This window comes from Macaca nemestrina, chromosome 18 (genome assembly GCF_043159975.1).
Source record: "Macaca nemestrina isolate mMacNem1 chromosome 18, mMacNem.hap1, whole genome shotgun sequence".
NCBI classification, from domain to species: Eukaryota; Metazoa; Chordata; class Mammalia; order Primates; family Cercopithecidae; genus Macaca; species Macaca nemestrina.
Genome location: NC_092142.1, coordinates 25,558,662 through 25,572,845, shown reverse-complemented (window position 1 = coordinate 25,572,845; position 14,184 = coordinate 25,558,662). Strand labels below are relative to the sequence as shown.

Genomic DNA, 14,184 nt, shown 5'->3' with positions numbered 1-14,184 from the left:
AGATACTACATGTGCGTAAAAAGCTCTTGGTGCCCTTGGCTCTGGGAGGAGCATGTTTGATCTGCTTTGGGCTGATCTCTCAGGCCTTGCTGCTGTTCTCGTCACCTCTGTGCTGCTTTTCAAGAGAGGCAGTCAAACACCAGGAAAAGTGGGGTTGCAATAGTGCAGTCAATGCACACACTTCATCCCCATAATGGCTGTCTTCTGCATTGTGCCTTCATCTCCACCTTGGCTATGCTGAGATGGGCAAAAATACAAAATTTTTACCAAAATCCCCCCAGAATAAAATAGGTAAAGATGGAGGCCCTCCAGTAGAAATGTAAGCAATTCCTGCAGGGGGTGACTTAATATTCATGCATAAATATTTTCCAAATGTAGTAAAATTTCCTTTGAATTAACACCTTCCATTAGATTCAGCTAATGAACTTCAGGTCTGGTGCAGTGGTGTTTCTCCCCTGCTCAGGGCTTTTTACTTCTTTCAGGTTCCTGGGGGTAGCAGCAACCTGGGGCTGGTTTCTATGTTAATTGATCAGCTTGGGAGCACAGGGTAAACCCAAAATCAGACCTATGTGAGGGACGACACGTGAGTGTTTCCTTACCATCTCCCGGTGCCAATGGGCAGCAGCATTCTGGTTTATATTTTCTCTGGGACATAGCCCTTTGAATTATCCTATTTTAGGCATTTGTCTATAGTCCAAGTCCTGTGCCAGAGTCTCATAGATAGGGCATGTGTACTGGGCCTGAGCCGATTTCAGCATCTTATTTCCCTGGACACTGTAGCCATTTTGGAGGTGTGCATGTGATCAGTCAGAGCAAATGAGAGGGAACAAGCCTTTTCCTGGGAATATTTTTAAGAAGGATCTTTGCTGTCTCCTACTCAGCTCTAGGACACCATAGCTGGGAGTGGAGTTGATTCCATGACTCCTCTCTCATTTTCTGTTCGGCCAGGGCCCACTGTTGGGCAAACCCAACTAGAAGCGACTGGGTAAGATAGCCTGAGTGGAGTGCTTTCCCAGAGTCACTCCAGTGCAAAGCTATACAAAGTCAGTCATGTGATAACTGGGAGGGGAAACTGTGTGTGAGTATGGTTCTCCCAGAGGAAGAAGAACTGAGAGATGAAGCAAGGAAAATTACATAGGGACAACATTTGTACCACATTTCCCTATAAGAAGCCCAGTAGGACATTTGTCCTTAGCCAGATTTTGAAGGAAAGGCTCATAATACCTCATTCTCTCTGACTGGATCATGTAGACATTTCTGAACCAATTACCAAGGCCAAGGGAATAAGATACGCTGACTGGCTTCTTAAAACCAGCCTTACCCGTGAATATATTGGGTATATAAACAAATAGATTATCTTTTTGCTTAAGCTGGTTTGTGTTGGGTTTTCCATTATTTGCAACCAATTAGGGTTGCTTCACTTGGAATTCAAGTCTTGGGAGTCCTAAGTCTTTGTACTGAACCCCATAAAAGTTGTCCTCTCTTTCCTGCTACACACTAGTTCTGAACAAGACATACCTCATGGAGATTGAAGCTAGAATTAGCCTGTATCTCCCCACGGCCCCCGATTCATGGATCTTGGAAGAAGAGGGCTATGAATTTCTCTCCTTTCTACTCTTAGCCTATTCTTTGAACATTATTTCCCCCTCATTTTACCACTTAATAGGATATATGTTAAAAAGATTTAAAACATTAAAGTAGGTTAATTATTTTCAAAAAGAACAGTGAGGCTTTCAAAACTGCTACTGTCAGTAAATTTAAAATACAATAAATAATTTAGTGCCCAATTTTCCCTTCACAATGAAGAATTAAGAAGCTTCAATCTCTCAAATATTCTGTTTAAGAAAGCTAAAATTTCTTCCTCTCTTCTCTCTGGTTGCAAAACTTGGCAGTAGAGTGACCCACAAGATTCAGGGTTGGACTGATGAGAAATTCCTTTCCAGAAAGAAGTGTTTCTCTTTAGTTGGTGTTGTTTTCAGGAACCTTCAGGTTTCTCTAATTTTTTATTTTGTAAGCACAAGAGATGAGAACATTTATGGTCATTTTGCAGATACAAAAAATGAGACTCATTGAGGTTTAAAAAACAAGAATAAATCAGCTATTCCCAACGAATGAGTTTCTTTTCCCTAAAGGGATGAGATTTGGACTTACTCTGCAGAGTTGAATCAGTCAGCGTTGAACAGAAAACATTGTTCATTCTGGGGGGAAATGCAGAAACTCAAAAGGATGTTACAAAGGTGCAGGAAGGGTTGACGGGGCCGGGAAGGGAGGCTGAAGCAACTAAGGCTTGTTAGAGGAAGAAGTCTTTGGTACTCTTAGCAGTGAAGGTAAAAGTGGAGGAGATGGTGTTACAGGAGTCCAGGAAGAACTGGATCGAATTGCTGCAGGAGTTGAATAAGGGAGGAAGAGGGAAAGGAATAGTTTGATGTCAACCTCTCTCCTCTTTCCTCCTGCCTTCCAGACACGGGTCAGTAGCTCCCATTGCCCAAACACAGCTAGCAGGCTGAGAGCAAAGGAGCCCAGGGGAGACAGTCCACAGGGAACAGCTTACTGGGACATGAAGTAGAGCACAGAAGTGCTGACAGTGAATCAGGGTGAGTGAACGAGTGAGTTGGGAGCAAGTGACTAGCTCTGTGATAATTATTCTTTCTTCAAGAAATGTTGGGCCAGGTGCGGTGGCTCATGCCTATAATCCCAGCACTTTGGGAGGCCCAGGTGGGTGAATTACCTGAGGTCAGGGGTTCGAGACCAGCCTGACCAACATGATGAAACCCTATCTCTACTGAAAATACAAAAAAAATTAGCTGGATGTGGTGGTGGGCACATGTAATCCCAGCTAGTTGGGAGGCTGAGGCAGGAGAATCACCTGAACCTGGGAGGTGGAGGTTGCTGAGAGCTGAGATTGTGCCACTGCACTCCAGCCTGGGTGACAGAGTGAGACTCTGTCTCAACTGCAATTTATTGAGTTTGTCACTTGTACAAACATACTTTTAACTTGTCTCCATATATTCTCATCAAATGGCTCTTTCTCAACCAAATCTTATACAACCCATAAAAAGTGGAGTTATTCTGGTTGTGACGTGCATTTGTTCTATTTTGGAGCCCTTGGGTGCTTCAGGACATGAACACATGGCCTTTTGTGATCTACAGAATAACTCAGAGTAATGCATCCCCATTTTGCAGATGAGGAAAACAAAGAAAGTTTATGGGATTTTCCCCAAGTTTTACAGCTATTAAATGGCAGCTGGAAGAGTTGAAATGGGTCCCCTGATAAATGGCAATAATCAATACCTCTTTGTGAGGCAGAAGAGAGAAAAGAAGGGAAGGAGAAAGAACCAAAAGGAAGAATGTTCATGGCCTACACAGCCTGCGGAAGCTGGTGGACTTCTCACGTCCCTTCTCATCCACAGTGTTTCACCTGTGTTCTGTCTAAGGAGCACTCAGGTGCCTTGGGGCTTCCAAGGTCTTCCCCCCGCTTTTTTTTTTTTTTTTTTTTTAACCAAAATAGCTCTACTCTTAACAGCTTCACACATGTTGGGATGCTGTGTTAGATCTCTGAGAAGTTCAATTGCATAGGTTGTTTCTCTAAAGTTCTTGGGTATGCAATCTTAATGGTTTCAGTGTCTGCTGACTTTGCTCAGGATGCACTGTTTTCTTTCCTTTCTGTGATTGTTGGATTGAGAGCTCATCTTCAGTGGGCTTTAGCCGTGGGAATCCTGTGTGATCTGGTGTGGTGGTGTTTCTCCCCTGCTCAGGAGTTTTTACTTCTTTCAGGTTATTGGGAGTAGCAGCAAACTGGGGCTGGTTTCTTTGTTAATGGATCAGCTTAGGAGCCCAGGGGAAACTCAAATTTCAGACCCATGTCAGGGACAAGACATGAATATTTCCTTACCATTGCCCTGTGCAAATGGGCAGCACCTTTTTGGTTCATATTTTCTCTGGGATGTAGCCCTGTGAATTATCCTATTTCAGTCATATATCTATGATCCAGTTCCTTTTCTTCCTGTGCCCACAGCCTCATCTCTCATCTCCCTGCAGGTATCAAAACATCTTGCTTTTACCATACAGTCCTATATCCCAGGGTCAGTTGCTATGTCTGCTCATGTCTGGTCTTCTCTCCTAACTCTTGTCATCCCAAGAGATCTCTTGTACTTTCTTGTGAACTTGGCCATACATTTAAAAGGATCTTGATTATAGTCTTTCATCATTTTTAGGTGTTTTGTTCTCTATAAGCATTTTCAAATTATCTTCTCTTAATTTTCTTGGAAATGATAAGCCTTTTATTTTGCTTGCAAAAAATGTTGCATACCTAAAAATAGTATTTAAAATCCAGGGGTCTTACATGGTGCTCCAGGCCAGAATATTATATTATGTTGAACCACATAATATTGTCTGTGTTTGACCATTTTGCCTACAAAAAGTAATTTCATATGGTTCATGTGAAGACAAGACCACACTGTGACTCAACTTGCAGGATATCTAAGTTAGAAGGAAACGTAGGAATCATTCCCAAACTGCTCGGTAGACCAGCTATTAATACATTGGAATTATCAAGGAGCATAAAGTGTTACAGACTCTCAGGCCCTACTCCCAGAGATTTTGATGTGATGCCTGGAAATGAATATATTTTTCATATCTTTGTAGGTGATTCTGATGCACCGCCCTATTTGTGAACCTCCGATCTGGAACAATAATCCACCCACGGAAGATAGACTCTCTACAGCTTTGGCAGGGAGTTGTCCCGCCTCTGCTCCCACAGTTCTATGACAAGGAACTCCCTGCTGTGAATGAGCCCACTCCCATCTGCCTGTCTCAAGCTACTTTCTTGGGATGTGCTAGACTCTTCACTTGCAGTGCTCACTCCATGTCCTTTGATTCTCACCTTTCCCTTGTGTAATTCCTCCTGGGCCAACAGAATCATCTCAGCGTCTGCTGCCCCTGGGCCAGGCAGATGACACAGACTCCAGTCCTTCCCTCCCACATTGACAATGTCCCTGACACTGGGTTTGCATTGTGATGTGCAGAAGGGAGAGGAAAGGAGGAAAAGACTGAGGAAGTCAGAAGGGTGAGATACATGCAGCATTATCCCCGGTCATGGAGAGACAAGCGTCCTGGAAACAGGGAGGCAGGGGGGAGAGGAGGACCTTACACATGGCTTGGATCCTACTGTTGGAAACTAACTTTCCTACTCAGGTAATAGCAGATACGACAGATGAGGAGATGCGGCGTATTCTTGGGACCCTTGACATGTCCTTAGAGGTGGGGGGGATGAACGGAGAAACAGATGGGAAAGGCTCTTTAGCATTTCACCAATAGTTTTGACTCTGCTCCCAGAAAGATGATCATCAGTACATTTCCTGGGCTTTGCCTCAAGAATTCCTTCCATCATGTGCTGCCTGTACCACCTGTTTTCATCCTCACAAAAAAATTCATCCCTGGGCTCTGCATCGGTTTGGTATTGAGGAGGAAAGCATGGAAATGGGCCCCCTCTAGTAACTGAGCACTGGATAGACAGTAGAACTGAGTGCCAGGATCTGTGCTGGCTTTTGGGTGCTCTGGTGCATGAGATCTGATAGCACCACTCCCTTTGCCATCCATAGGACAGGGCTGGGACACGAATGGCATAGACAAAGGTAAGAGACTCTTACTCTTGCTGCTTGACATGTCCTGGATCTAACTGGATCTTCCAGGCATTTTAGGATTTGGACCCTGAATATGGTTCCCAACATGGAAGTGATGCAAATATGCCTTTTTTTTTTTTTTTTGAGACGGAGTCTCTGTTGCCCAGGCTGGAGTGCAGTGGCACAATCTCAGCTCACTGCAACCTCTGCCTCCCGGGTTCAAACGACTGTCCTGCCTCAGCCTCCCGAGTAGTTGGGACTACAGGTGTGTGTCACCATGTCCAGCTAATTTTTGTATTTTTAGTAGATATGGGGTTTCACCAGGTTAGCCAAGCTGGTCTCGATCTCTTGACCTCGTGATCCACCTGCCTTGGCCTCCCAGAGTGCTGGGATTATAGGCGTGAGCCACCGCACCCTGCCAACTCCCCACCTTTTTTTTTTTTTTTGAGGCAACTATGTCTTGCTTCCCACTCACTTTCCTGTAAACTGCTTGTAGGTGCCCTTGTCCCCGTCACAGCTTGTGCCAGGGCTGACAAACACACTTCTTTGACTTTGCTTTCTTTTACTTTACTCTCAGTGTGTGCTATCAAACCAGTGAGCATGTGCGGGAAACTGGGATGTGCGTGCCTGCATGTGTGTGCATGTGTGTGTGCCTGTGTGCGTGTGCACAGTCATCTCACAGATGCTATCATTTGCCACACTTGTGTTGGGAGGGTGCACAGAAGTGTTTGAACCTAAACTAAATCACTCGAAATGCTATGCTTTTTGAGATCTTCTGTTTGTTCTAGTGCATTTTCTGCTTTTCTTCTCTGTTACTGGCTACCCACTCTCATTTTTGTCCACTACCCTGATGCCTGTTTCCGGAAGTCCCTCCTCCAAGATCACTTATATTCATTACAGTTCTGCGTAACACATGAGTAAACAGTCTTTAAGGGAGGGCATTGACTTGCGACAGAAATTTTGGATTCTTGGAGGACTTTTCTTAAGTCTCTGTGGATCAGCTGAATGCAGTCAAGTGATGTGTGGCCATGACCAGATTATAATAAACGAATCCTATCAAACAACAGATTTTGAAAAGTTCAACAGCCTGAAGAGGAGTTATTTGTACAACTAGTGTCTTTGACCCTTTACAAAAGGGATTGCTTTGGGTTCCTTTGGGCAGGATCTTCCTTGATGTACTTAGGAATTCATTTACATATTGTTAATCCTTGACACAGAAACCAGAGGCAGAAATCCCAAAAGACAGTGTGTATTGCATATTATAGGCCACTGGCTGAGACAAGTGAGAGAGAAAGAGAGAGAAACGACCCAAACCAGATTTTTAACTCAAGAAGATTCCTCAGGGTTGATATGTAAACAATTAAAGCCTAGGGTTTGCTCTCAGGATCCCCAGGAATATGCATTATATCCAGTCCTTTTTCCCAGAGCTCCTTCTATAACCCATAGAATCTATGACATTCATCACCCTGTCCATCCATTGCCTCTAAGGTTGGATCCTCATGCTTGAAAAACTATTGCCAGCAAAGACATGGAACCAACTCAAATGTCCATCGATGATAGACTGGATAAAGAAAATGTGGTACATATACACCATGGAATACTACACAGCCATAAAAAGGAATGAGATCATGTCCTTTGCAGGGACATGGATGAAATTGGGAGCCATCATCCTCAACACACTGACACAGGAACAGAAAACCAAAACACCACATATTCTCACTCATAAGTGGGAGGTGAACAATGAGAACACATGAACACAGGGAGGGGAACATCACACACCAGGGCCTATTGGTGAGGGAAGGGGAGGGAGAGCATTAGGACAAATAGCTAATGCATGCAGGGCTCAAAACCTAGATGACAAGTTGACAGGTGCAGCAAACCACCATGGCATATGGATACCTATGTAACAAACCTGCACGTTCTGCACAAGTACCCCAGTATCCCAGAACTTAAAGTAAAATAAAATGAAACAAAATAAAATAAAACAAAATAAAAAGAGAAGCTATTGCCTTAATTTGAGGCCCCCAGGAGCCAACCCTAGGGCAGGGATGTGGGTGTGTGTAGTTTATTTGGGAGGTGATCCTAGGAAGTAGTGCCATGTGACTGGGGGGTGAGATGAAGGAAAGGAAGTCAATAAAGGGTGCGTCACTGAGCAGGCTGTGGAAAACGGGGATTCAATCCCACTGGGGGATACTAGGGTGAGATATGGAGTACCTTACAGTGATCTCAACACAAGGGCAGTGGACAAGATTAATTACCCCATCTCCCTGCAGCCATTGGTTAAAGGCTATTCCTGTGAGGATTAATGCCTCATGTGTGCACAGAAATGGTGAATAGTGTGCATGGTGAAGGGATCTGGGTGGAGCCCTTTAGAATCAACCGGTTATAGCCTGGCCAACATGGTGAAATCTCATCTCTACTAAAAAAAAAAAAAAAAATACAAAAAATAGCCATGCATGGTGGCACATGCCCGTAATCCCAGCTACTCGGGAGGCTGAGGCAGGAGAATCTCTTGAATCCTCAAGGTGCAGGTTGCAGTGAGCCAAAATTGCGCTGTTGCGCTCCAGCCTTGGTGACACAGCAAGACTCTGCTTAAAAACAAACAAACCAAAAGGAACAATAATTAGTTCTTTTGGATGTGGTGGTGGCACACATGTGTGTGCCATGTGGTGGCACACACCTGTAATCCTAGCTGCTTGGGAGGCTGAGGCAGGAGAATCACTTGAACCCGGGAGACAGAGGTTGCAGTGAGCTGAGATCATGACACTGCACTTCAGCCTGGGCAAGAGAGTGAGACTCTGTCCCAGAAAAAAATAAAAGAAAAGAATCAGCTGGTTATTTATTTATTTATTTATTTATTTATTTGAGTGTCAATCATCAGCAAATTCTCCTGCTCTGATTCTGCACACAGTGCACGAATTTCTCCCAACATTTCTTTCTTTAACTCTGACTGTGGTTTTGGGATTGGTGTGAGCCTCAGCCTCCTTAGTCTTATATTTCTGAAGTCATGAAGACTTCCATCTGAGGTCCCTGCCCCTTTCCCCTCCCAATTCTCCAAGTATAACCTGAACATCAGGATCCATAGCTACCAGCAGGAGTTGCCTCTGGAATGAGTGCTGTTGTCACTATGGAGCCAATATCCCGGGTGCTGGAGGGAGCTCTGAGCTTCCACAATCCCTTGCTGCAGATCGTCTCAAATGGGGAGGCTGCAGAATCATATTTAGCCTTCAGAAAATTTTGTACGGGCTGCCATTTATCTTAAAATATGAGAAACTCATTGCCAACAGTTAAAATGTGTGGGATTGCATACAAACTCTGGATTTGTGGCTTGTCTTGAAAACTTGGAAGACTCAGCAATGTTGGGACCACCCAATGGGCTGGAGTTGACTAGCAGCTGCTCCTTAGATGGGACCTGTGCCCTCCAGGTCATCAGTTTTTTCGGAACCACTTGACTTTCTTCATTTATTTCTCTGACTTCCACAGGCATTGGAGTTTTCAATCCTTGCCTCTTCTCTGTTGGCATCTGCCATGTTGCATTTGCCTCAGTTAATTTGCCTGGATCTTTACTTATCCATTGGAATTGGATTGCTAATCTGTCCTCCTACCCTTTTGACTTTAGTTTTTATATTCTCTCTGGATTTTGTCAACTTCTTCTCCCGAGGATATAGGACGTTGTTTCCTGTTCTCGCAGCCATTTTCTGAAGTCTTGTTATAAATGGACAGAAATTATAATCTTCCCACACTTTAAGTGTCATCTGCTACCTGGATTCCTTCTGTATTTATCTACTGATCACTGTGGACAATTTGGGGTCTTGATGCAGACCAGGGCAGAACCCAAGACTGCGGGATACTTTGGATTATGTATATTACACCATCAGTCTATGTCTTTGGGAAAAGCATTCCCAGAGCTTTTGGGTTGCGTCTATCTTTGGAGTTCCCCATTCTCTCCACCTCAGCTTCTCCACTTCTCATCAGTCCATGCTGCTGAAATTCCAGCACGCTTTGCACTTGAATCTAGTAAGGTTGTTAACATTAGATATACTGTTGTCACTCTCATTCCAGATGGTTTTGTTGCCATGGAATTCTGAGAAGGTGCAAACCATGCAAAAATTCTCTTTCCTGGTCTCAGCCCAGCTAATTAGATCTGCTCTGAATCCAGTTAGAAGAGAAGCTGGTGACAATCTAGCAAGCAAATAACATTTTCTCCTGGTTTCATTATAGAGCATAGAGCTTTCCCCCTTTTCCCTCCCTCAATCTGCTTTTTTTTTTTTCTTTGAGAGGGTATCAGGAGGAGGGCCAGGTGATTTGCGACTTTGAGTATCATTTATTTCATTGATTGAGACTTTTGAGGTGGAAAGGAGTGAAGGCAGAGAAAGTGATTTCTAAAAGGATGGTTCACTTGGCATCTCTCGTTGGACAATGCAAACTCCACATGATCAAGCTCTTCTTCGATAGAAAATGACTGATACAAGGACAGAAACTGATGAGTCACTTACGTTTGCAAGTTTATTAGTTGGATAGTGTTTGTCAGAATTATAGCATCATAGAATCTGAAAGTTGACTGTGACTCAACCCTGCCTGTTGCAGGAGAAACAAAACAAAACAAACACCTATGTCCAGAAAGAGGAATGGGATTTTATTCATTTATTACTTCATTAATTAAACCAGGCAAACATTCATTGACAATGTGTGGCACTTCTGGCTAGGAGGGACACACAGATGAAAGCTGTGCCATTCCCAAAAAGCTGATTTTCAGCTTGAGAGGATGAACAGGCAGTGTAGCATTGTATCAATACACAGGATTTGTGACCAGCCTGCCTGGATCAGTACCCACTTCTGCTTTTTTCCTGGCTGTCCAACTTTGAGCAACTGTCTGTACTCTTATTTCCTTCATCTGTAGAATGGAGATAACAGTGTCTTCCTTTAAGGATATGCAAGAAGCATTAAGGATAATTTGGGTAAAAATCCTGATACATGAAAAACTCATTGGCCAGGTGTGGTGGCCCATGCCTGTAATCCCAGCACTTTGGGAGGCTGAGGCAGGTGGATCGCCTGAGGTCAGGAGTTCAAGACTAGCCTGGCCAACATGGTGAAATCCCATTTCTACTAAAAATACAAAATTAGCCAGGCGTGGTGGCGCACGTCTGTAGTCCCAGCTACTCGGGAGGCTGAGACAGGAGAATCTCTTGAACCAGGCAGAGGCTTCAGTGACCCAAGACTGCACCACTGCACTCCAACCTGGGTGAGAAAGAGCAAGAAAATATGTCAAATAATAATAGTAATAATAATAATAATAAGCTCATTAACTGTAGCTATTATCAAAGTAAACAATTTTAATGAAAAGTGATGTAGGTTGTGAGCATAAAGCAGGAGTGTCTCACCCATTTTGAGGAGTCTGGGAAGGTCTTCCAAGCAGAACCAGGAACAGAGTGGAGGGGAATGTGCATTTGGTGTGCAGAATAGAATATGCGGAGGAGTGAAGAAGTAGGGAGGGGTAGAGGTGGGAGAGATAAGGGCCAAGTGGTGACAGAGCCAAGATATCAAGGATGAGAGAAAGGGAGGAGTTGAGGATAGTGTCCATTTCCTGACCTGGGTCCCTAGTAAGTGCAGGTTCCTCCCATGAGACCAGAATTATAGGCGAAGAAAGGCTGGAGGGAAGGTAAGGAGTGCATCCATGAGAAGGTGGGTTTTTTGGTGTTGCTGAGGCTTCCAGTTGGAGATTTCCAGCAGGCAGTGGTGATATCTTGACAGAGATGAAGCCTGGGAATATTAAATCAAGAGTCCTCAATACATGAATGGTAACCGAGAAAAGAAATGAGGACAAGACTTCAGTGAAGATAGGGAAGAGTGGAGAGGGAAAAGGTCCCTGGAGAGAGTCCTCTGAGCACTGCGGCATTTGGGGGCATGGCAGAGGAGGATAAGCCAGAAGAGAAGAATGAGGAGGTGGCTCTTAAACCAGAAGATAATTTATTGCCCATGATACTGAAAAGTTGGGCAATTATCAGGCTGTAGAAACAGCTAGAACCAAGATTATCTATCTATCTATCTATCTATCTATCTATCTATCTATCTATCTATCTATCTATCTATCTATCATCTATCTATAATTTTGTCCTTTGTTATCCTTCCCCCCTTCCTATCCCTGTCCCTCTTTCTCCCTTCCCTTCTCCTCTTCCACCTCCCCTTCCCCCTTCTCCTCCTTTTCTTCCTCCTCCTTTTCACCTCCTCGTCCTCTTCCTTCTCCTGCTCCTCCTTCTTCACCTCTTCTTCTTCCTCCTCCTTTTACATCTTCACCTCCACCTCCTCCTCTTCTTTCTCCTTCTCCTCCTTTTCCACCCCACCTCCTCCTCTTCTTCTTCCTCCTCCTCCTTCACTTTCTCTGCTTCCTCCTCTCCTTTCTCCTTCTCCTTCTTTTCTTCCTCTCCTCTTCCATCTACTCCTTCTCTTCCACCTCCTCTCTCACCTCCTCTATTCTTTATCTTTCTCCTCCTCCTCTTTAATCTCTTCCTTTTCTTTCTCTTCCTCTTCTTCCTGTTCCTCCTTCTCTTCTACCTCCTCCTCCTCCTTCAACTCTTCTTCCTCTTCCTTATCCTCCTCTTTCACCTCCTTCATTCCTCATTTTCCTTCTCCTCCTCCTGCTCCTCCTTCCCCTCCTCTACCTCCCTCACCTTCTTGGGCTTTCATATCTTAGGAATGTTTTCTTCTGAGTGTGACAAAGATGTCTCAATCAGCTTCAGATTTTCACCATTTCAGAGTCCAGTCTAGCTGACAAGAATAAAATTCATTTGCTTTATCAAAAGTCACAGGTTAACTCCTGGGGCACTCACACTTACCTGACAAATTGATGAGGCGGCTGGAGAATAGTCTACAAGGATTCGCCAGGCCTGGATCTCATTCTACCATGCGTTCTAGTGGTGTGTCTCATGTCATCCAAATCAACAGACTGAAAATGAGTGAGAGAGAATTCTTTTAAAAAGTAAGGAAAAGAAAGCAAGCTGGACAGGCAAAACACAAGATGTCTTCTTAGAGAGTAGGAAGAAAATGAAATCTGAAAATGAAAAATTGGCTGAGTTTAGCTTTATGAAAACCTGATCACATTCTCCTTTGTTTTTGCGTTTTCTTCCAGATAATTAACAACTGTCACAGGTGAGTTTGCATTCATTGGTGTTAGGTGACCAAACAGAAAGGCAAGAACCCTGGCTTTTTCTGGGAAAGAATGCTCATCATTTTCTATTTTCATAAAAAGAAAAAGAATCCTGTGAGTTTTTACGCTGTTTCAGAACAAACGTAACTGTGACTCATGTTTCACAATTTATGTAGCTGACTTCACATACTTTTGACAGTTCTATCATGGTTTAGATGCTGCGAAATATTTGTTTTCCTCTGCAGAACCAGGGTGGCAAACATCCACTTGCTTCGTGATTATTGATACTCTATCCCGAGGTTTCTCAAATTCAGCCCTATTGACATTTTGGGCAAGATAATTCTTTGTTTGTTTATGGAGCTGTCCTGTGCATTGCAGGGTGCTCAGCAGTTTCCCTGACCTCTCCTTACTTGAGCCCTCGTGGTGACAACCCAGAAGGCCTCCAGACACTGACAAGTATCCCCTGACCCCTGGTTGAGAACCACTGCTCTACACTTTGGCTTCTAATCATGCAATGTACTAGAAAAGGGATCCAGGGAGAACAGGGGAAGCTGGAGAATAAGGATAAAGCATAAAAGGATATCTCTGCCTTTTTGCGTGGGCTGACCTTGATGGGGTATAATTTGGGGACCATCTGCCACAACCCCTTAATTTTCTGTTCCCCAGATCTCAGGAGAAGGAAGACAGGGAACCTCACCCAGCGAGCAGGATAATTAAAATCCAATCTGGGTGTAAAACGAGATGCTTGTAATATAACAGGAGCCTTTTGGAGCTCTTCAGTCAGTGAATAGAATAAGCTTGCTGCCTATAAATAGCACAATTGGCAGCCAACCCCTCTGAAAAACACTCAACATGCCGGTGTCAGAGGAAGACGTGTCCAATGCTTTCGACACTGAAAATAAATACTGCGAGTCAAAAATAAATGGCATTATTAGCATAAAGGGAGTCCCTAATTAACCAGCAATAGTCCATTACTGTAGCCGTCAATTCATTAAATTGCGTAATTACATAAAAACTCGGTTGACGCTTGATTCAGTCAGTGTATCTGTTATTGTCTCCTCAATAATTAGTTCTATAATTGTCAGTTTGACAGGGCAATTAAAAATGTTTGAAGACATTGTGTCAGCTTCCCTGTGTGCGGCTGCACTCCGGAGGACGTGTCTGGGAGAAAGCTTCCATCTGGGTGGCTTGAGGGTGCTGGCTCCTGGCATGAGGACAAGGAAGGGTAGGGGATCGAGGGGTCTGGGGGAATTATTCCATCTGGGGGGATTGGGTGCCTTTGCTTGAGTGGTCTCAGCTGTAACTGCAGGGCTGTGGAAGAAGTGGAGGAAGTCAGCAGCGGGGATGTATGAAGAGTTCCTATTCTGAGGTTGAGTGGGCAGGCATTACTATTCAGTGTGTTTGGTCCTGGTGGTGAGG

At 44.1% G+C, this 14,184-nt stretch overlaps 1 long non-coding RNA gene across 1 annotated transcript; it reads right to left on the bottom strand.

Annotated features, from left to right (window-relative positions):
- Window positions 1-10,215: 10,215 nt before the first annotated feature.
- On the bottom strand, window positions 10,216-12,561 carry LOC105463212 (uncharacterized). Its single transcript, XR_976201.2, has 3 exons — window positions 12,455-12,561; window positions 11,211-11,381; window positions 10,216-10,859 (listed from the first exon to the last, which is right to left on the bottom strand). It is a non-coding gene; the product is annotated as an uncharacterized lncRNA (long non-coding RNA).
- Window positions 12,562-14,184: the final 1,623 nt, after the last annotated feature.